The sequence below is a fragment of the Rhineura floridana genome, chromosome 5 (assembly GCF_030035675.1).
Source record: "Rhineura floridana isolate rRhiFlo1 chromosome 5, rRhiFlo1.hap2, whole genome shotgun sequence".
Taxonomy (NCBI): Eukaryota; Metazoa; Chordata; class Lepidosauria; order Squamata; family Rhineuridae; genus Rhineura; species Rhineura floridana.
Genome location: NC_084484.1, coordinates 105,898,196 through 105,921,778, shown reverse-complemented (window position 1 = coordinate 105,921,778; position 23,583 = coordinate 105,898,196). Strand labels below are relative to the sequence as shown.

General features: G+C 43.1%; 1 protein-coding gene across 1 annotated transcript in view; it reads right to left on the bottom strand.

The window, feature by feature from the left end:
* Positions 1 to 23,583, bottom strand: part of ADAMTS5 (ADAM metallopeptidase with thrombospondin type 1 motif 5) — an 89,689-nt gene that overhangs the window by 32,920 nt on the left and 33,186 nt on the right. The window lies entirely within an intron of this gene.

The following is a 23,583-nucleotide window of genomic DNA, read 5'->3' as shown; positions in this document are numbered from 1 at the left end:
CTTCACCAGGAAATTCCTGGGCAGTGTACAAAAGTATGAATAAAGCTTTTCACATATTGTACAAAAACTAACAAAAAGCAACAACAAAGAAGTAATTGGCTAAAAACATAAAACTAAGAATCAAAGAAAGTTGTTTCATTTAAAATAATCTAAAACATATGGGGGAATAGGAAAGTCTTAATCTGGCATCAAAAGGATTGTAATGTCAATGTGAGACATGTCTCCTTGAGGAGACCATTCTAAAGGAGGGAACCACCACAGAAAAGACCCCCTCTATTTAGATTGTTATATGTTGTCACACTGTGATATTAACATAGTGAACTAGTAAATTTTATTCTAAAATGTTAATATCAACTCTAGATGTACTAAAATATGGAATCAATTTGTTTCTGGGCTGGAACATTCTACAGCACACCCTACTGCCTTTCCTGTACATTCACCTACTTTGTATTAAGCATTACTCTATGGGTTCTACTGTTCAGTGCCACCGCAGATTAACATACACAAGACTATATTCAACTAAATTCTACCTAGAGTAGATCCACTGAAATTAATAATCTTAAATTAGTCATGCCCAGTAAGTTCAACGGGTCTACTCTGAATAGAACTAGCACTGAATACCACCCATGATCCTGATTATAATGTGCTATAAAAAGGAGCAAACAAGATGTCCCATGTCAGAGACACTTGCTATACATAACTGATGGCTCAATGTAGTGAATCAAGCCTTACACAGGGGAATATGTCCTGCCCATCTTCCGAGTCCCAAGCTACAGATAGAAGAATCTGTTGATTTTTGTTCTCTCAGTTTCTCATTTTTCCAATCTTAAATTTGGTTCTCCGCATTTCTGCAGGAATTTGTAATTTTTAAAAAAAAATGTCATGAAGATTTTGCTATAAATTTTGCCAAATAAACACATTTTTGTATGCAGTTTTACTAATGTACACATTTTACTCTTAATATAATGCACATTTGCATGTCATTTTCACTAGTATATTCATTTTCATGCACACTTTCCCCTAATACAGTGGTTCCCAACCTGGGGGCCGTGAAGTAATCCAGAGGGGGCCGTGAACAGTAAAGAAATGAATTTTTTTTTAAAAAAAAAGTCTTCACTCCCTCGACACTGTCTGCTTTCCACTGGCGCTGCAGATGACACCTCCCCCTTGCTCCAAACAAGAGGGGAGGCCTTTTGCTGAAGCACCAGAGCATCTTTCAGGTGCACTAAGGGCAGGCATCTGCCTATAAAATACATAGCAGATGCCAAAGGAGGCTGAGGGTGGGGCTACCAGGAAGAAGAGGGGATTACTATCACTGATTCCCGTCTCCTTGCACTGCTGCTACTGACAACACCCTTACTTAGAATGAGAGGAGAGGGGTTTTTGTAACGCTAAAAGAAGCAAGGCTGCAAAGAAAGGCTGCTTTCCCCCTTCCTTGCTGGCAGCCAGCCTGCCTCCCTGGGGGGAGGGGGTCACAAAAAAGTTTCAGCTTACAAAGAAGGTCCCATGCTCATAAAGGTTGGGACCACTGCCCTAATATATGAATTTTTGTAAATGTTGCTTGGTTGGAAAATTGCATCACAAAATTCAGCTAAGGGTGAATTTTGAAAGATGGCTGTGATTCAGTTCTTATATTGTTTTGGAAAGTGCAAATTTGATAGATTTGGTTTGAAATGCGAACTGAATCAAGAGAAAGATCGTTTGGTGTTCATTCAATGTTGTTTGATCTATTTTAGATTATGTGCATCCAATTACTAGCAGGCTTTTCTAGCAGGGTTGTCTCTGATGCACCACAGAAAGAAATAAAAAGCAGCAGAACCTTCAGAGGGGTGAGTGAGTAGAATGGCTTTTTAATTATAATTTATAGCAAGTTATTAGATTCAAGTTATCCTTAAGACACTCTCAGAAACATACTTCAGGACTGGACATATAGGCTTTGTTAACACAACTCATTCTAAATAAATACTTTGGCCTACAGTAGTCTGAAGAAATAGCAAAGAGTTTGGTTTATCTACTATTGGCCTACAAATGGTACACCACTGAAGCTGCAGCTGCGACTCACCAAGCAACACTAGAAGGTATTGAAAACTGTCTCTAAAATCTAGAGTGGGGTGGGAAATAAAAAGTGAATGTCCAAAAAATGGTTCCCCCTTGGTCACTGCCATTCCATGCTACCAAGTTGCTTAATTCCACTTCTCCTAACACATCTCTCATCCCTCACGGAATATTCAATTTTGCTGAAAATTGCAGCAAATCACAACGCCTTCCAAACCATTGCCATTTCACCTCCACTCCTGAAACTGCTTTGAAATCACCAGCAAACTTTCTGCGCAGTACTCAAAATGCATGTGTATAGTTAGGGCCTTTGAAACATTTTTTTTTAAGAACATCAAACTGTGGGAGAGACTTCAGCCTTTGTCAAGATGTGGATCATACACTTCAACAGATTGGAAGACATTTTAAGACACAGGGCTCTGTATAATCTTCTCTGTCACTGCCAAAAATCTTAAAAGGCCATCTTGAAACAAAAGATGTCTTTAAGAAACAAGAAGATAGTGCTGGCTTTCCTGTCTCCATGCACAATGTTATTGCAGAGAGAGTATCAAACTCATGGAATGAGTGGCACCAGGAGGTACTACTCAGTGTTTTAAAGGCACTCCAGGCAGGCGACATTCAACACTTTACTGAATCCTGATGTAACTGAACTCGTATTACATTTATTTGCAACTGGCATCAAGTTTATTCTGGCAAGATCAATGTCATGTCGAAGTGATTAGCAACTTAGGAGGATGGGTGGATGGGGGCCTGTAGAAAATCACTTATTTTTTTTATATTATGTCTTTCCTCTCAAAGGGAGCTTGTTAATGAACTCCATTTTGGGGACAGATCTGTGGGCATGGTGAAGGTGATCACCCTCAAAGCTGTAGAATGGAATGGAAGAAAACTTTAGTCAAGAGACTGGCACATGATGAAAATTGGCCCGAATGATTGTTTGGAGGGCAGAAACAGAAGTGTGTCAGAAGCAGAAATGCTGGCAAGGCTGGGTTGAGCTAAGGGAATGCACTAGTGTGAAGAAAGTACACAATTTGTTACTCCATACAGCTGACAGTGTTGGGTGTCATTCATGAATATCCCTGTATCCCAATAAAGCTTGAAAACACATCAAACCCTATAACAATGGAAACTTGTTTCGGTAGGTGTTTGTCCCATGATCTGTCATATATCAATACAGAACTGAATTTTTAACGAAAGTGAGGTGAGGAAAGGACAAATCAGAATTCAGAACATTTGGGGTGCCATAGAGGACCAAAAGGAGACTGCATTCAGGGCTGGGTAGGCTGCTGTGTGCTTTTTCCCATTTCTGAAGTTTTGTTTTGTTTTGCTCTTAAGTTCTTCTAATAGGTTTTCCCTTATTCTGGGGCCTTTGGAGCTCAGCTTACCTTTTTGCCTCAAGAGAAGAAGAGATTTCTTGCTTTGAACCTGTCTTTTCTTGAATTTTGAAGCTATTTGTAGCCTTTTTCCTCTGAGCTAGTCCTTTGGGGCTAGGGCTGTGGCCCATAACCAATTTTGAATATATATTTTGGGTTATTATTATTATTGTTGTTGATGATTGTTCTCAAGTGAGGTTTATACTTCATCTTTTATTTTTTTTCCAACCTTTCCCCCTCCATCTGGATTCCTCTGGATCCTACCCATTGGATCCTCCACTCATCTATATGTTCCTTCCTGAGAACCCAGAGACAATGGTTCCTCTGAATCCCTGTGTGGATAGGTAGCTATTATGTATATTTTCCTTTTTTCTTAATATCTAGGCTATATTAATATGTAACTGAAACACTGTGAAGCTTTGAACAAGTTTGGGCTGGTGGAAGTTGAAGGTGGGCAATAGAGAGAGTTGCATAATAGCTAAATATATTATCAGTTTTGCAGGCTATAACTATTGTTTATAAAAGTTATTATTGTATTGTATTCTTCCATATAATCAGTTTGCCTGTATTGTTCCTTGTTTTCCCCTATCCCAAGATTCATTAATGTATAACGTGCTGTTGATTTCTGTTTGATTTTCTTCTGCTTAAGTTTTTCATAAACTGAAATGCATTCGCTAGTTTCATGCTGACATCTTTAAAATAAATGTTTTCAAACATATTTTAGCCTCTCCAGCCTTGTCTGGTCACCACTCTTTCACCTGTTGCAGTAATTTAAGAACCTCATTTTCAGAGCCTGATGGAAGCACCAAGCTAACTATACACTGCTCCTGTAATGATCTCTGTCAGGCACCCTGCATATGTATGCTGTGCAGATAACAAGCAGTGAAAAAAATGCACTGGATACTTTACATAAGAGCTGTGGAACGATACATATCACATTGTGGCTTAAACGTTCTTTTGTATGATTGTTTATCTGTTGGTTGTTAGCTGCCCTGAGCTCCAGATTGGAGGGTGAGTGGTGTTTAAAAAACTTGAATAAATAATAAATTTGCAAGTTGGACAACTGGCTGTGCTGCAGTCCAAATGTTTTTCAATGTCCTGAAAGATTCAGCTTGTTCAGTTACCTCAGTAGGTCCCAAAGTATTAAAGTAAAAAGGGCAGATTTGAGAGGCTCTAGCACCACAAAGATGTAGTCCTCATAGCTGACCAGTAAAAAAGCCTTCTTACTTGGGACTGCTCTAAAAAATAGTTTTGGTCACTGGCTTTTGAGCAGCTGTAGTTTTAATGTTAGTGAACAACTGATTTTTATGAGACCAGCAGAGTGATCCTATCGTAGAAATATACTTGCCGGATGGTTGTATGGCAATTCCCCTGGGAGTTAGAACCGAATAGTCAGAGACCAAAACTGGGACCTCTTGCACACTAAAACTGTGCAGTCCTGCTGAGCTATAATATCAGACAGAGCCCTTTTAATACTAGCCCATACAGCTAGGAGCCCTATGTTATCTGGGAGAAGGTTAAAATGAGTAATGAATTTGAGCATAGTGTATTTGAGTGAAACAGATGTGAATTCTACACAGAGGTTCCCAAACTGTGGTCCATGGACCATAAGCATCATTTAAGTGGTCTGTGATGGTCTATGGAACACAGATTGTTAATACAGTAAAATACAATATAAGAAATAAAAGCAATAAAATACAGCTAATTCATACAGCACCTAGCACAGCACATTACAATTGCTACAATATGTAGAAAAGTCATTAAGTCGTCTGCCAAGACCCTTGGCAAAATTCAAGTGGTTAGTGGGGGGGGAAGTTTGAGAACCCCATTCTACATGTTTCAGCTCTGTACTAACTATTTCTACTCAGATGTCTAGAAGTACTCAAGGATTACTGTGAAAAGCATGACTGTAACATTACATAGCAGATTCCTAAGAGAACAGTGGTCATATGAACAACGTTTAGGGCATGTGTTTATAGGCGCTGTGAAGTTCACGTTGATTTTCCATTAGCTAAATCAAAGCTATACATTAAGAACTTATTCCACTACAACTTGCAGCATTATTTGCATTTATTTCTCCTCCCCTGCCCCCACACCTGCAGCTGAAGCAGTGCCCTATTTTCAGAGTGTAAAAGTGGCTCTGTGATTAGAGATTCTCTCCGCTCATTTAGTCCAGGAACTGACTGCAGCAACTACATATTTAATAAACTTTTAAAAGCTTTTTGTTCTACAAATCAAAGTGCATACATAACTCTTTTTTAGTAACATTTTCCCTTCAGTTCTGGCATTATTATCAAAACCAGCACCATATTATGAAGATTGTGGGCCTTCAGCCAGAGCCTTGTTAGCTGTTCAATAATTCTTCATCAAATGTCTGAAAAAAAAAATCAAGTGCAGAGCCAAGAATAAATATTCTCAACTGTTCAGCAACTTTTCAGTGGGCCACCTGAGTGGCATTCGCAGACCATGGGTTGAATACCTCTGCTCTAAATAATATAGGAATTTTGTTCAATTTCTTAATACATGGAATTTAAAAACAATTTAAAACTGCTTTGATTTTTGTTTCTATCCATCTTGACCTGCATTTTACATGCTGTACAATTCCACGGTCCAATTCAATGTATAGGCATGAAACTGAAGTCAAACAAATGTTTGGAAAGAAGTATTACTATGTACAGGTATACTACATTTTATTCCATTTTAAAATTTATTCCATTTTATTCTACAGTTGCAGTCAGTGGACAGAGGCAGTGACACAACTTGCTAAGACTACTACACGTCTTGTAATAAATTTACTCAGGAAATCACAGGTTGCATGCACCATCTGTTTTTCAGTGTGGCCCTGACTTTTACCTGATTTTTCAGCTGGCATAAATGAGGTAGAAAGATGTCAAATTACTTGCCCAAGTTGCGTTAGCCACGAATACTAAGGGTCTATGCAGTAAATTGTATTTGTATACAGTTGTTTATTTGTATGCATGCAGTAAATTGTTTCTTTAACAAGCAATGCCTTTGATGCACTCCTTGCGAGCGACATATCAAGAAGTCATCCTCATTATAGGATGCATCTTTCTAATCATTTCTATATGTGGACATGTACACCAGCAGCTTACTTTTGGTATAGTCAGGACTGCATATAGCACCCGGCAGTTTTGGGCACCAGTGACATCTGCCCTGGCCCCCCTTTCAGAAAACGGCCTGGCCTGGAGCTATGAGCAACACTAATTGCCGTTTCATTTTCTACCATGCTCCAAACTTAATAATAATAATAATAATAATAATAATAATAATAATAATAATTTAATTTGTGTGTCGCCTATCTGGCCGATGGCCACTCTAGGCGACGTACAATGCAATTGCAATAATGCATCACAATAAAATACAAATAGAATACAACATGACAGTAAAATAGTAACAGTTCAGAGTAATAGGCAATTTGTCCTAAAAATTAACCCTCCCCGGAAGTCCCAAAGGCCTGTCTGAAGAGCCAGGTCTCCAAGGCTGTGCGGAATACGTTCAGGGAAGGGGCATGCCGAAGATCGTATGGGAGAGAGTTCCAGAGAGTGGGGGGCGCCACTGAAAATGCCCTCTCTCTAGTCCCCACCAACCTAGCTGTTTTAGTTGGTGGGACTGAGAGAAGGTCCTGAGTGGCTGATCTTGTCGGGCGGCATAATTGGTGGCACTGGAGGCGCTCCATCAGGTAAACTGGGCCGAAACCGTATAGGGATTTAAAGGTTAATACCAACACCTTGAATTGAGCCCGGAAAATAACTGGAAGCCAGTGCAGATCGAACAACACTGGGGTGATGTGTTCTCGGCGGCGACAATTTGTGAGTAGCCGAGCCGCAGCATTTTGTATAAGTTGCAATTTCCGGACCGTTTTCAAGGGTAACCCCACGTAGAGCGCATTACAGTAGTCTAAACGAGAGGTGACCAGGGCATGTACTACCAGTGGGAGCTGATGAACAGGGAGGTAGGGTTGCAGCCGACGAATGAGGTGTAATTGATACCAAGCTGCCCGGCTCACTGCCGAAATCTGAGCCTCCATGGACAGCTTGGAATCAAGAACAACCCCAAGGCTGCGGACCTGGTCCTTTAGGGGTAATCTCACCCCATTGAACATCAGGTCAACATCTCCCAACCTTCCCTTGTCTCCCACAAGTAGCACCTCAGTCTTATCGGGATTCAGCTTCAACCTGTTCTTTCCCATCCATCCACTCACGGATTCCAGGCACTTGGACATGGTCTCCACAGCCAACTCTGGCGAAGATTTAAACGAAAGATAGAGCTGAGTGTCATCCGCATATTGGTGACACTGCAGCCCAAATCTCCTAATGATTGTCCCCAGCGGCTTCATATAGATATTAAATAGCATGGGAGAGAGGATAGAGCCCTGTGGCACACCACAATTGAGAGGCCAAGGGTCTGACACCTCCTCCCCCAATGCTACTTGTTGATGCCTATCGGAGAGAAAGGAATGGAACCACCGTAATACAGTGCCTCCTATTCCCAATCCCTCCAGGCGCTGTAGAAGGATACTGTGGTCAACAGTATCAAAAGCCGCTGAGAGATCGAGGAAGACAAGAAAGGTGAATTCTCCCCTATCTAATGCCCTCCTCATATCATCAACCAGAGCGACCAAGGCTGTTTCAGTTCCATGTCCAGTCCTGAAACCCGATTGGTATGGATCCAAATAATCCGCTTCATCCAAGTGTGTCGACAACTGATTAGCCACCACTCGCTCAATGACCTTGCCCAAAAATGGTAAATTTGAAATTGGGTGAAAGTTATTCAAAACCTGGGGATCCAAGGAGGACTTCTTTAAGATGGGCTTTACAATTGCCTCCTTGAGGGCTAATGGCATTACACCCTCCTTCAAGGATGCATTGACCACCGCCTTGATCCCCTCGCCCAGTTTCTCTTTGCAGCTCACAAGGAGCCACGATGGACAAGGATCATTTAGACAGGTGGTAGGCTTCACAGTCGAGAGCACCTTGTCCACATCCTCAGAAGGGAGAGGCTGAAACCGATCCCATTTGACTGGCTTGAAACTGGCCAACTCTGTTTCATTCACTGCATCCACAGCGTACGGAATCATAAGAACATAAGAAGAGCCTGCTGGATCAGGCCAGTGGCCCATCTAGTCCAGCATCCTGTTCTCACAGTGGCCAACCAGGTGCCTGGGGGAAGCCCGCAAGCAGGACCCGAGTGCAAGAACACTCTCCCCTCCTGAGGCTTCCGGCAACTGGTTTTCAGAAGCATGCTGCCTCTGACTAGGGTGGCAGAGCACAGCCATGATGGCTAATAGCCATTGATAGCCCTGTCCTCCATGAATTTGTCTAATCTTCTTTTAAAGCCGTCCAAGCTGGTGGCCATTACTGCATCTTGTGGGAGCAAATTCCATAGTTTAACTATGCGCTGAGTAAAGAAGTACTTCCTTTTGTCTGTCCTGAATCTTCCAACATTCAGCTTCTTTGAATGTCCACGAGTTCTAGTATTATGAGAGAGGGAGAAGAACTTTTCTCTATCCACTTTCTCAATGCCATGCATAATTTTATACACTTCTATCATGTCTCCTCTGACCCGCCTTTTCTCTAAACTAAAAAGCCCCAAATGCTGCAATCTTTCCTCGTAAGGGAGTTGCTCCATCCCCTTGATCATTCTGGTTGCCCTCTTCTGAACCTTTTCCAACTCTATAATATCCTTTTTGAGATGAGGCGACCAGAACTGTACACAGTATTCCAAATGCGGCCGCACCATAGATTTATACAATGGCATTATGATATCGGCTGTTTTATTTTCAATACCTTTCTTAATTATCGCTAGCATGGAATTTGCCTTTTTCACAGCTGCCGCACACTGGGTCGACATTTTCATCGTGCTGTCCACTACAACCCCGAGGTCTCTCTCCTGGTCGGTCACCGCCAGTTCAGACCCCATGAGCGTATATGTGAAATTCCTATTTTTTGCTCCAATATGCATAATTTTACACTTGTTTATATTGAATTGCATTTGCCATTTTTCTGCCCATTCACTCAGTTTGGAGAGGTCTTTTTGGAGCTCTTCGCAATCCCTTTTTGTTTTAACAACCCTGAACAATTTAGTGTCATCAGCAAACTTGGCCACTTCACTGCTCACTCCTAATTCTAGGTCATTAATGAACAAGTTGAAAAGTACAGGTCCCAATACCGATCCTTGAGGGACTCCACTTTCTACAGCCCTCCATTGGGAGAACTGTCCGTTTATTCCTACTCTCTGCTTTCTGCTTCTTAACCAATTTCTTATCCACAAGAGGACCTCTCCTCTTATTCCATGACTGCTAAGCTTCCTCAGAAGCCTTTGGTGAGGTACCTTGTCAAATGCTTTTTGAAAGTCTAAGTACACTATGTCCACTGGATCACCTCTATCTATATGCTTGTTGACACTCTCAAAGAATTCTAATAGGTTACTGAGACAGGACTTTCCCTTGCAGAAGCCATGCTGGCTCTGCTTCAGCAAGGCTTGTTCTTCTATGTGCTTAGTTAATCTAGCTTTAATAATACTTTCTACCAGTTTTCCAGGGACAGAAGTTAAGCTAACTGGCCTGTAATTTCCGGGATCCCCCCGGATCCCTTTTTGAAGATTGGCGTTACATTTGCCACTTTCCAGTCCTCAGGCATGGAGGAGGACCCAAGGGACAAGTTACATATTTTAGTTAGCAGATCAGCAATTTCACATCTGAGTTCTTTGAGAACTCTCGGGTGGATGCCATCCGGGCCCGGTGATTTGTCAGTTTTTATATTGTCCATTAAGCTTAGAACTTCCTCCCTCGTTACTACTATTTGTCTCAGTTCCTCAGAATCCCTTCCTGCAAATGTTAGTTCAGGTTCAGGGATCTGCCCTATATCTTCCACTGTGAAGACAGATGCAAAGAATTCATTTAGCTTCTCTGCAATCTCCTTATCGTTCTTTAGTACACCTTTGACTCGCTTATCATCCAAGGGTCCAATGGTCTCCCTAGATGGTCTCCTGCTTTGAATGTATTTATAGAATTTTTTGTTGTTGGTTTTTATGTTCTTAGCAATGTGCTCCTCAAATTCTTTTTTAGCATCCCTTATTGTCTTCTTGCATTTCTTTTGCCAGAGTTTGTGTTCTTTTTTATTTTCTTCATTTGGACAAGACTTCCATTTTTTGAAGGAAGACTTTTTGCCTCTAAGAGCTTCCTTGACTTTGCTCGTTAACCATGCTGGCATCTTCTTGGCCCTGGCGGTACCTTTTCTGATCTGCGGTATGCACTCCAGTTGAGCTTCTAATATAGTGTTTTTAAACAACTTCCAAGCATTTTCGAGTGATGTGACCCTCTGGACTTTGTTTTTCAGCTTTCTTTTTACCAATCCCCTCATTTTTGTGAAGTTTCCTCTTTTGAAGTCAAATGTGACTGTGTTGGATTTTCTTGGCAATTGGTCATTTACATGTATGTTTAATTTAATAGCACTGTGGTCACTGCTCCCAATCGGTTCAACAACACTTACATCTTGCACCAGGTCCCGGTCCCCACTGAGGATTAAGTCCAGGGTTGCCGTCCCTCTGGTCGGTTCCATGACCAACTGGTCTAGGGAATAGTCATTTAGAATATCTAGAAACTTTGCTTCTTTGTCATGACTGGAACACATATGCAGCCAGTCTATGTCCAGGTAGTTGAAGTCACCCATTACTACCACATTTCCTAGTTTGGATGCTTCCTCAATTTCATATCTCATCTCCAGGTCTCCCTGAGCATTTTGATCAGGGGGACGATAGATCGTTCCCAGTATTAAGTCCCTCCTGGGGCATGGTATCACCACCCACAACGATTCTGTGGAGGAGTCTGCCTCTTTTGGGGTTTCGAGCTTGCTGGATTCAATGCCTTCTTTCACGTATAGAGCGACTCCGCCACCAATACGTCCTTCCCTGTCCTTCCGATATAGTTTATATCCAGGGATAACCGTATCCCACTGGTTTTCTCCATTCCACCAGGTCTCCGTTCTGCTCACTATATCAATGCTCTTCTCTAAGACCAAGCACTCCAGTTCTCCCATCTTGGTTCGCAGGCTCCTAGCATTAGCGTACAGGCACTTGTAAGCAGTGTCTCTCTTCAAGTGTCTTTGGCACTTGTGGTTAGGCCTGTGGTAATTTTGCTCTTCTGAATTTATATCCTGTGCCCCTGCTCTCACAATGCCTACTTCTAGGCCTACCCCTTTTAACATTTCATCATTTCTTTGGTTTTTATCCCAGGGGGGAGGTTTATTCCGAACCGGACCTTTCTCAGCTCCTGTCGGGTTTCCCCCCTCAGTCAGTTTAAAAGCTGCTCTGCCACCTTTTTAATTTTAAGTGCCAGCAGTCTGGTTCCATTCTGGTTCAAGTGGAGCCCGTCCCTTTTGTACAGGCCCGGCTTGTCCCAAAATGTTCCCCAGTGCCTAACAAATCCAAACCCTTCCACCCGACACCATCGTCTCATCCACGCATTGAGACTGTGAAGCTGGGCCTGTCTGGCTGGTCCTGCGCGTGGAACCGGTAGCATTTCAGAGAAAGCCACCTTGGAGGTCCTGGCTTTCAGCATCCTACCTAGCAACCTAAATTTTGCTTCCAGGACCTCACGGCTACATTTCCCCATGTCGTTGGTGCCAACGTGCAGCACGACCACTGACTCCTTCCCAGCACTGTCTACCAAACTATCTAAACGACGGGCGATATCCGCAACCTTCGCACCAGGCAGGCAAAACACCTTGCGGTCTACACACCCATCACACACCCCACTGTCTATGTTCCTAATGATCGAATCACCCACTACAAGGATCCCTCCAGCCCCTGGAGATATATCCTCGGCACGAGAGGATAGCTGTTCATCCCCCAAGGAATGGGTCCCTTCTAAGGGATCGTTTCCCTCTTCCTCAGCTGGATGCTCTCCTTCCCCGAGACCATCGTTGTCCATGATAGCAGGAGAGCTATCATCGTTGGAGTGGGACACAGCTATAACGTCCCTGAAGGCCTCCTCCACACACCTCTCTGCCTCTCTTAGCTTTTCCAGGTCCGCCACCTTGGCCTCAAGGAAATGAAGTCGTTCCCGGAGAGCCAAGAGCTCATTGCACCGAGAGCACACCCACGACTTCTGTCCAACAGGCAGATAGTCGTACATGCTGCAGGCGGTGCAAAACACTGGAAAGCCCCCACACCCCTGCTGGCTTCTTACCTGCATAGTTTTGTTTAAGGTTTATTACGTCAATGGGTTGGAGACTGCGGTTTAGTTGAGGTCAGGGAACAGACGGGCAGAGTGGGGGGCCCTGGCCTCCTCGCTCTGCTGCCGAACTCGCTCTGCTGCTTAACTCACCTTGACGCTTCGTCAGCTGGGGCTCCCTCTAGCTCCCTCTAGCTCCGCAAATGTTCGATTTTGTCAGCAAAGTGCTTTGCTAACTTGTCACAGGAGGCCTTAGACTGTTCCAAGGGTTCCTGGGCAACTGGACCGACCAGGCTTCGGACCACTTGGAACAACCTCCTGGGACAGCACTCTGCTGACGCAATAGAGGCAGCAAATAACTTCTTTTCTGCCTTTATTGCCACTTGGTAGGCAGTTACTGCTGCTCTAACCTGTGTCCGGACATCTTCGGAACGGGATTTCCGCCACCGGTGCTCTAGTCGTCTCACCTCCTGTCTCAGATTACGCAACCGTGATGTATACCACGGTGCTAACTGAGTTCTATTCAGGGGGAGAGGACGTTTCGGTGCCACCCGGTCCAGGGCCCTGGTGATCCCTTCATTCCACTCCAACAACAGGGTATCAACCGAGCGGCCTTCAGCAGGTTCCAATTCCCCAAGCGCAGTCAGGAATCCTTCTGGATCCATCAAGCGTCTGGGGCGAACCATTCTAATAGGTCCTTTACCCCTGCAGAGGGTGTGAGGCATCGAGAAGTCTATATTTACCAGGTAGTGATCTGACCATGACACAGGGGTGGAAGAAACCACCCCCATCTTCAGATCACTTCCCTCCCCCCTCAGGACAAACATAAGGTCGAGAGCATGACCGGCTACAAGGGTGGGCCCAGTGTTACTAAGGTGCAGTTCCCAGGAAGCCATGGTTTCCAGGAAATCCCGAGGGGCCCCAGTGAGAGTGGTCTCGGCATGCACGTTAAAGTCACCCAGCACTAATAATTCTGGGGACAACGCCCGCACAGCCGAGACCACCTCTAGCACCTCGGCCAGGGAGTCTGCCATGCAGCGGGGTGGGCAGTATACCAGCTGGATCCCTAAACTGCCCTTCGGGCCCAACCTCCAGTACATGCAATCAACAAACTTAGTCCTATGTAGAGGAGGTCTGGTAAAAACTAGAGACTCCTGATAGATAACTGCCACACCCCCTCCCCGCCTTCCCACCCTCGGCTGTTGTGCATAACGAAAACCCGGTGGACACATGGCCTCAAGAATGGGAGCTGAGGCCTCATCCAACCAGGTCTCCGTAATACATGCCAGGTCTGCCTGTCCATCCAAGATTATATCATGGATGTGTGATGTTTTTTGTACTACAGACCTGGGATTACACAACAACAGTCGAAGGTCGATAGGAATCCTGCATCCCCCAGTTCTCGTGGGGTTTTGGACAGACCCGGAACACGGGATGGGTACTAGGCATCTATCCCGTGTTCCCCTAATCTGGCATGGTCTGCCCTCAGTACCACTCCAGCATCTGCCGCCCACTCTTTCTATGGTTTGGCCCCTCACCCTCCCTATCACATCCCCCCCTGACTTACACATGCCCCCAACCCGAACCACCAATCAGACAGGTCACCCACCCTAAAGCAACAATATACCGGAGACCCGCCTCTATAACACTCTGATAACTGTTAAATTAATTAAAATTAAAATTAAAATCAGTACAGTTTCCGTCACATCCATACATCCACACATCCTCACAGTCAACATCAATCAGCACGGTAGTTCTAATATTGGTAATGGTGGCAATAATAAGATAACAGTCCTATGTATTAGCAGGGCAGTTCATAAATAGTGCTCATAGACCAGGCTTGCAAGCGGAGTACAATCAAGTTTAATAATTCACAGTCAAGGCCCACAGCCACAAAGGCTGGTGACCGCAATGATATAGCAGCTGATAGTAAAAAGCAGCACCAACTCCAGACAGTAAGCAAAAGCCTGAGGTCCAGACTTCAATAGCGGCCACATTCCAGCAGATGGCAGACGGCAGCAATAACAGCCGTAGCATAGAACAGCAGCGGCTCGAGACGACACACGGACTGCGGCCCCGCAACAGGCAAGGGCAAGGCGCCCAAATCCAACAGCGATCCAAGGCCGCAGCGCCGCAACCCCGCTCAGCACGTCCGACCCCAGCAACCAACGGCCAAGGCACAACGAGACGGCGGCAGCCCCATCCGAACAGTGGCACAGCAGCACTCGCGCCCGGGCGACGATGGCAATCCAGGAAGGGCGCGGCGCGGCCGCCCGCCATGACAACCGGCAGCAACCGCAGCTCAGCTGTAACAGTCCAGGAAGAATCCAAGGGAGCGCGGCGCTGCCCACGCCCGGCCACAACGGCAGAGCGGCAGCACCCGAGACCGCGGTGCCAGAGGCCGCAAAAAGGAGCACGGCAACCCCACGCAGCCACACAGCAAAAGCCAACAACGGCCACACACACAGCCAACCTCGCACCAGCAGACGATGACATCAGCAGCACAGGTAAGGTGGGAGATGTAGATGGTAAACGGTAGGCGACAAATAGTAGTTTTAGAAAATAAAGTACGGAGCTCCTACTTGAACGTCCGTCTTGGCCGCCATCTTGTTTCACGTCTCTGTGGCATAAAATGTAAATGTACTGCCTTCAGGCATAGTGGGACATTAAAATGGGACCCTCCAGTCATCATTGCTTGGTGCACTGCTGCTGCCAAGGAAGTTTGTCAAGGCCCACCAAAAGAGAGGAAGGCAATCAGAGGACACTTTACCCCCTCAAACCCAGCACCAGCCTTAACTTGAGGACAATGACTTCAAAAAATGATTTTGTAATGCTACAGTACTAAGCTTAGGTCAGCTATAAAGTTGCTTGTCTTATTAGAAAATGCTTTCCCTGCTCCTGTTGTATTTTGCCACACAAGCAAAGTTCATATTTCTTCTGAAGCTGGTGAAAAATGCAGCAGCCAGACTGCATGCAGGAGTGGGCTACTGGTAACATGTCACCCCTCTGCTAAGAATGCAGCACTGGTTGCCAATTTACAACAGAGCCAAGTTCAAGGTTTTTGTGTTAATTCAAAAACCCTAAACAACTTGGGCCCAAAGTACCTTAAGGACTGCCTGATCCCTTGTGCTTTACCTCAGTCACTGAAATCCTCTGGTGGGACATTTCTTGTGGTTCCCCCACACTCCTGAGGTTTGGTCAGCCTTTTCTAGGGACTGAGCCTTCAGTGTACCAGGTAGAGGTTCAGCAGAAATCATCCCTGCCTCCTTTTACTGATGTAATTTCTCCATGGTATACACTAGGGAAGGTGATGAATTCCGCTATTTTCAGATGTGGGTGAAAATTCAGATGTAATTAAATAATTTGTATTGTGTGAGGGTCGGACATCAGTACTGGAGCTGCTAGCAACTATTGTTGAAACCGTTTTTAAAAAAAGATTCCTGGTGAGCTTTATTGTATCTTTAACGAACTGAGGCCATTTATAACAGCTTTATATATTAACATTAATTTCAATGAAATAGCTCACACAATCAAATAACTTAAGAGTCAAAGCTATTCAGAAGTCTGTTACCTGAAGCAAAAAGTCTGAGCACACTGAGGTGAGGTATAGAGGGGGAATGGAAGCAAAAAAAAGTAGAAAAATGCATCCAGCATTATCACTTTTTGATTCGTTGCTTTTTGAAAAACAAATACCTACTTTACGTGTGGGGGGAAAAAACCCTGCTTGTCCTTTCATCATTCATTCATCACTGCATTCATTTCACCATTACAGCATAGCAAAATATTAAACCAAAATTCTGTTCAAGCCTTATCTATTGCTGGGGTGGAGGATCTGTCCTGTCCTTTCATCATTCATGTCTGAGACAAAAAATAACCCTGTGGGCAGACACTACTTGATAGGCAATTTCCTGGCTCATTAACTTATGAATAAAAACAAAAAGAATACATCAACAGCACAGTAAATAACATTACAGGAGAATAAATCAATTATGTAATTTTTTGTAACTATAGTGGATTGGGACAAAAGAAACCTAATTTAACGAACTGCTACAGAAGGGAATGTAATACTCCAACAAACCACAAGCAGCACAAAATACCACAGTGAATCACATCCCTAGTGTACATCGACATTGCATGTTTACAAAAGTGCAGTTTTAAAATATTTAAATAAGTACTTTTCAAAATCTAGATTCTGACGTTCTGCTGGATTCTAATATGTCACTTGCTGTTGTCACTGCTTGCTATTGGTAAAAGTTAAAAGACCTTAGAGACTGATGTCCACGTTCACCATACATACTTTTGCTCTTCAAAGCAAAGATACCAAGAGATGAGGTCAATCCCAGTATTGAATATTTGAATATTTGGCTGTAGCTCAGGACGTTTCAAGCTCTGCTGCGTAGCTTTTAAAAACATGAGCTCTCTTAATCTAACCATCCACGGAAGGTACATTCACAAAGAAATCAGCACAACTACATAAAACCTCGAACCACAGCCATACTCAAGTGGAGATGCTATTTTGTCTTAAGCATTTGCTTGATCTCTGCTAAAATTGTTTCCTTTGATTTTCACATGCCTTAATTCCCATTAAAAATTACTTCACAGCCTCCATACCTGCAAGACTAGATTCTGCTTTGAAAAACACTTATCAGCATTAGAGTCAGTATTGAAGAGTTCCATTATTCTGAATCAAATGAGTTTCCTTCTCTTCTGACAAGCCAATTAAAGAACAGCTCAGTTTTCATTGAAAAGGGGATATTTTATGCCATCATGTGTACAGCAGGTGAGACAATTATTGCCTTACACGTTAATGAAAATAGACCTGAGCAAGCTAAGAATTTGCAGTCAAAGTTTAAAGTGGCATTAACTAGTAACCTTTTGCAAAGTTCATGCCTGTGGTTGAAAGCAACAGTTGAAGCCTCTGCCCTATCCCTCACCTCTCACCAATGCTTAATGCTGAGTGCTCATCTTTTCTTTTACTGGAGCGAGCATGTTTATGAGGGCTTAGCACAAATGATTTGCTTGCACCAGAAGTTTAAATGGGGAACTTTACAAAGAAGTAACAATGCAAATACATTAAATATTTTCTTCCCACAGATGTCGGCAGAGCAGCTGCAGGTTAATTATAATCTTTGGGTTTTTAGAAAGTCACAGAGCTTGATTCAGACACCTGGACATTTGCCCAAACTTTATCTCTCCCAGGGGAAGGCTAAGATGAAAGCTAGACATCCTTCACAATTGTTTCTTTTGCTCATAAGGACTCCAAAAGATTTGCTCCTGTCTAGCCTAGGGCTTGCTCTTATCTAAGCTATCCTGACAAGCCTTCAACTCAAAAGTCTCCCTATTCAGCACTGATATAAACAACTGTGACTGTGGATTTTATAATGTTTTGGCATGCAAAGCAAAAAAAACACACCTATTGATGTGTTGTTCCTCTGCACTTTTCACACAATAAACTGCCCAATGGAAAGTTGTGCAGCACATACTGCTATTAGATTAAACATTATATATTAATAATTGAACTGCAACATTTGCATGTCAAATTTAAATGCACCTGGTCCAGAGAAAATTGACTATGTTCTACATATCTATCTAAATAAAAATGTAAGCATTGTGCAATGTGAACACTTCCCCCCCCATCTGTGTGCCACTCACACCACCTACCACAGCAAACAGGCAAGGCAGCAGCAGCAGCCTGGATAGGGAGGGGGGTGGCTGGCCAGTCCACTGGATGACAACATTTGCCCAGGGGAGATGGTGGCAGCAGTGGTGGCAGTAGCAGCCTGGGCTCTCATACCCAACCTCTCTGCTCAGTACCTATTGCCCAGTTGCAAATATCCCCTTCTTGGGGAAAATGCTCAAGAGGATGGTAGCAACCCAGCTGCAGGCATTCTTGGAGGAAGATTATCTGGCCCCATTTCAGTTTGGCTTCAGACATGGATATAGAGCCAAATTGGCTTTGACTACCCTCACTGATGACCTCTGTTGGGAGATAGACGGGGGAGCTTACTCCTGTTGGCTCTCCCCAATCTCTCCATGACTTGATACCATTGATACAGTATCCTTCTGAACTGACCCTATGGGTGTGGCAGGGACCATGTTGCAGTGGTCCTGCTTCTTCCTATGGGGTAGATTCCAGCAGATGACAATGGGGAGTCACAATTCAGCATCATGGGAATTGGCCTGAGATGTCCTACATGGCACCATCTTGTAGCCCCTGTTGCTAAACATCTATATGAAGCTGCTGGGAATTGTAATCAGGGGATTTGGAGTGAGGTGTCATCAATACACCGGTGATACCTAGCTCCATTTCTCAGTCCTATCAGAATAAGGAGAGGTAGTTCAGGTTTCTGACTGATGCTTGAAGTCAGTAATGAGCTGCATAACAGCCAATGAACTGAAATTGAATTCAGACAAGATGGAGAGGGTATGTGTGCTGAGTTTCTGAAATGGGGAAACAGCCTGACCTGAATGTTGAATTCCCCTAGAAAGGGCACCTCTTCTAGGAGACACACCTTAATGTGGTGAGGGGGTATGAAAGTGTCCACAAAGCTGAGAGCAATGCTGTCAGGAGTCTAGACCAAGAGGCTACACTCCTAGCAGGGTCACCCAAGGTGGAATGGTTAAAGTTGAGACACCAGACTAAGATGCATCCAAATTCAGAGGAAGCCAATGGTAAACCACCTCTGAATACCTCTTGCCATGAAAGCCCTATGAATAGACTATCCAAAATGCAACACAAGATAGTGCCAGAAGATAAGACCCCCAGGTCAGATGGCACTCAGCGAGCTACTGGGGAAGAACGGACAAGTACAATAGTGTTGTGACTAATGACGCAACTTGGTCAAAGCAGAATAGAAGCCCAGAGGCCGAAGTGCACAGATGTGAAAGGAAATGCCGGAGTTGTACGATGTACACAATAGGAACATAAGAAGCATAAACCAGGGAAAGTAAAAAATCGTTAAGCAAGAAATGGAACTTATCAACATTACAATACTTGGTGTGAGTGAATTAAAATGGATGGGAATGGGGCATTTTCAATCAGGCAACTACAAAATATTTTATGCAGGAAATGAGAGATTAAGAAGTAATGGTGTTGTTTTAATAGTGAGAAGTGATGCAGCAAAAGCAATTAGGAGCTATAACGCAATATCTGAGCAAGTGATATCAATGAGATTTAACAGAAAACTTATTAACATAACCATCATCCAAGTCTATGCTCCAATGGCAAACACAGAAGAAGAGGAATTGGAGAGATTTTATGCAGAAGTACAGGAAGAAATTTATCATAAACCAAAGCAAGATGTGTTGATAATCATGGGGGACTGAAATGCAAAAATAGGGAACACAGAAGAACTAGGAATTGGGAAAATGGGGCTTAGGAGATAGAAATGAAGCAGGAGAACGGCACTGAATTCTGTGAAGACAGTAATTTGTTTCTTACGCACACATTTTTTGAGCAACCAAAAAGACAACTGTACACATGGACAACACCAAAAGGTAAATGTAGAAATCAAATTGATTATATAAGTAGTAGCAGAAGATGGAGAAGTTCCATACTTTCTGCGAAAACAAGACCAGGAGCAGACTGCGGTACAGATCATGAACTAGTAATATGAAAATCAGAGTAAACCTAAAGAAGAAGAACAAAGCAATCATAATGCCAAAACAACAATTTAAATAACATCCCAGAAGAATATAAAGATCAAATAAGGAACACATTTGAGGCTTTAAATGTAGTTGATAGAGAACCAGAAGAACTATGGATTGATGTCAGAGACATTATCAGGGGAAAATGCAAAAACACAATACCCCTAGTTAAAAGGAAAGAAAGACCTCAATGGATGACTGAATAAACTCTTAAAATGGTTAAAGAGAGAAGGAAAACACAAGCAAAAGGAGATAGAAACATGGTCAGAACCCTAAATGCAATAATACAGCGACTAGTACGTAGGGACAAAGAGAACTATTACAATAGTTACTGCATAGAAGAGGACAACAACAAAGGTAGAACAAGAGGTCTATTCCAAAAGATTAGAGAAATGAAAGGGAAATTTAAACCAAGAATAGGGATGTTGAATAATCAACAGGGGAGCACACTGACTGACCGAGATGAAATAAAAGGAAGATGGAAGCAATACACTGAAAAACTCTATAAAAGAGATGCAAGGATGAGATTTATTCACGGAGGAACTGTATAATGAAACACCAAAATTTTTAGAATGTGAGGTGGAAGATGCTCTTAAAATACTCAGAAGAAACAAATCACCAGGAACAGGTGGCATACCAATAGAACTGTTATAAGCTACTGAGACTGAATCTGTTCAAATTTTGACAAAAAATTGTCAACAAATATGGAAAATAAAACAATAGCCCACACTGGAAGTGTTCCATATACATCCCAATTCCAAAGAAAGGGGATCCCAGGGAATGCAGTAATTATTGAACTATTGCCTTAATATCTCATGCAAGTAAAGTAATGCTCAAGATTCTACAACAAAGGCTCTTACCATATATGGAGCGAGAAATGCCAGACATCCAAGCTGGATTTAGAAAGGGAAGAGGCACCAGAGATCATATCGCAAACATACATTGGATAATGAAACAGACCAAGGAATTTCAGAAGAAAATCACCCTGTGCTTTATAGATTACAGCAAAGCCTTTGATTGTGTACATCATGAAAAATGATAGAATGCTTTAAAAGAAATGGGGGTGCCAAAGCATCTGATTGTCCTGATGCATATCCTATACTATGGACAAGAGTCTACTGTAAGGACAGAATATGGAGAAACCAATTGGTTCCCAATTGGAAAGGGTGTGCGACAGAGGTGTATTTTATAACCCTACTTGTTTAATCCATATGCAAAACATATCATACAGAAAGCGGGATTGGACCAAGGTGAAGGAGGTGTAAAAACTGGAGGGAGAAATATCAATAATTTAAGATATGCAGACAATACCATACTACTAGGAGAAACCAGTAATATTTGAAACGAATGCTGATAAAAGTTAAAGAGGAAAATGCAAAAGCAGGACTACAGCTGAACGTCAAAAAGACTAAAGTAATGACAGCAGAAGATTTATGTAACTTTAAAGTTGACAATGAGGACATTGATAATTATCAATACCTTGGCACAGTCATTAACCAAAATGGAGACAATAGTCAAGAAATTAGAAGACTAGGACTGGAGAGGGCAGCTATGAGAGAACTAGAAGAGGTCCTCAAATGCAAAGAGGTATCACTGAACACTAAAGTCAGGATCATTCAGACCATGGTATTCCCAATCTCTATGTAAGGATGTGAAAGTTGGACAGGGAAAAAAGTGGATAAGAGAAAAGTAACTCATTTGAAATGTGATGTTGGAGGAGAGCTTTACGGATACCATGGACCACGAAAAAGACAAATGATTGGGTGTTAGAACAAATTAAACCAGAACTATCACTACAAGCTAAAATGATGAAACTGAGGTTATCACACTTTGGACACATAATGAGAAGACATGATTCACTAGAAAAGACAATAATGCTGGGAAAAACAGAAGGGAATAGAAAAAGAGGAAGACCAAACAAGAGATGGCTTGATCCCATAAAGGAAGCCACAGACCTGAACTTGCAAGATCTGAACAAGGTGGTTTATAACAGATGCTATCGGAGGTCGCTGATTCATAGGGTCGCCATAAGTCGTAATCGACTTGAAGGCACATAACAAGAAGAAAGGGCAAGTCTGTACCTTGGGGTGCTCCTTGATACAGTTCTGTCACTTAAGGCCCAGGTGGCCTCAGTGGCAAGGAATGTCTCCTTCCAGTTAAAGCTGGTTCATAAGCTACAGCCCTTCCAGGACAGAGAACATTTGGCAAACATGATCTATGCTCTGGTAGGCTTCCATATGGATTATTGCAATGCACTGTATGTAGGGTTTCCTTTGAAGATAGTTCAGAAGCTGCAACCAGTACAGAATGCAGCTGCCAGAATGCATACAGGCGTGACTATTCTGAGAACCACACTGGCTGCCTATTCACTTCTGGACCCAATTCAAGGTCTTGACTTTGACATAGAAAATCCTGTCCCACATACTTCAAAGATCGACTCCTCCCATACAGACAAAACTGGGATGAGCTGCATTCATCAGGGGAGGCTCTGTTAGTAATTCTGCCACCTTCAGAGTAGAAGAGCCTTCCCGGTAGTGGCCCCTGAGGTCCTGGATGTGAAGCTGGTACTTGCATTGTACACTTTCAGGCAATGTGCTACCCTTTCATATCTGTTGCAATATTGTTTTACTTTGGATTAGCGCTTTATGCTTTTTGATTTCAGATATAAATGCATTTTTATTCTTAATGTACTTTTGTACTTGGACTTTTTGTAAAGGGTGGGAAACATATTAGATAAATAAATAAATTCATAAATGGAGGTAATCTAGAGCTAGAGCATCCACAGCAGATGGCTGGTGAGCCTCTGCTTGAAGACCTCCAGCATGGCGGAACCCACATCTCCTCCAGATAATGGCTCCCACTGAAAAGCTGCTGTACCATCAATGTTGAACCAAAATCTGTCCTCAACTTAAGCTCGCTAGATACAGTCCTGTCCTCTGGGAAGCCATTGCCTGCTTTTGTGTGAGAATACTTCAGCTTTTTGAAGAGGGCTCCCTGTCTCCCTGTCCCCCCAGTCTTTTCTAATCCAGGTTAAACATACCCAGTTCTTTCAACCCTTCCTGATAGGACTTTTCCCCCCAATACTGCCAGAGTCAGACAGCTGTGTTAGATACTAAAATGCTATCTGGTGATGTTAGCTCTGCCCCCGACACTCTGTGAGGGAAACAGATCCTCTAAGCCAATCAGTGACAGTTTAAATATAACTGTAACAAAACAAAAGCAGAAAAACCTTTGTTATGATGCTCTGATTAGTGGGAAACATCCAATTAAAGTGGTGAGGCAGCTAAGCACATTGAATTATTTTCTTTTCAATAA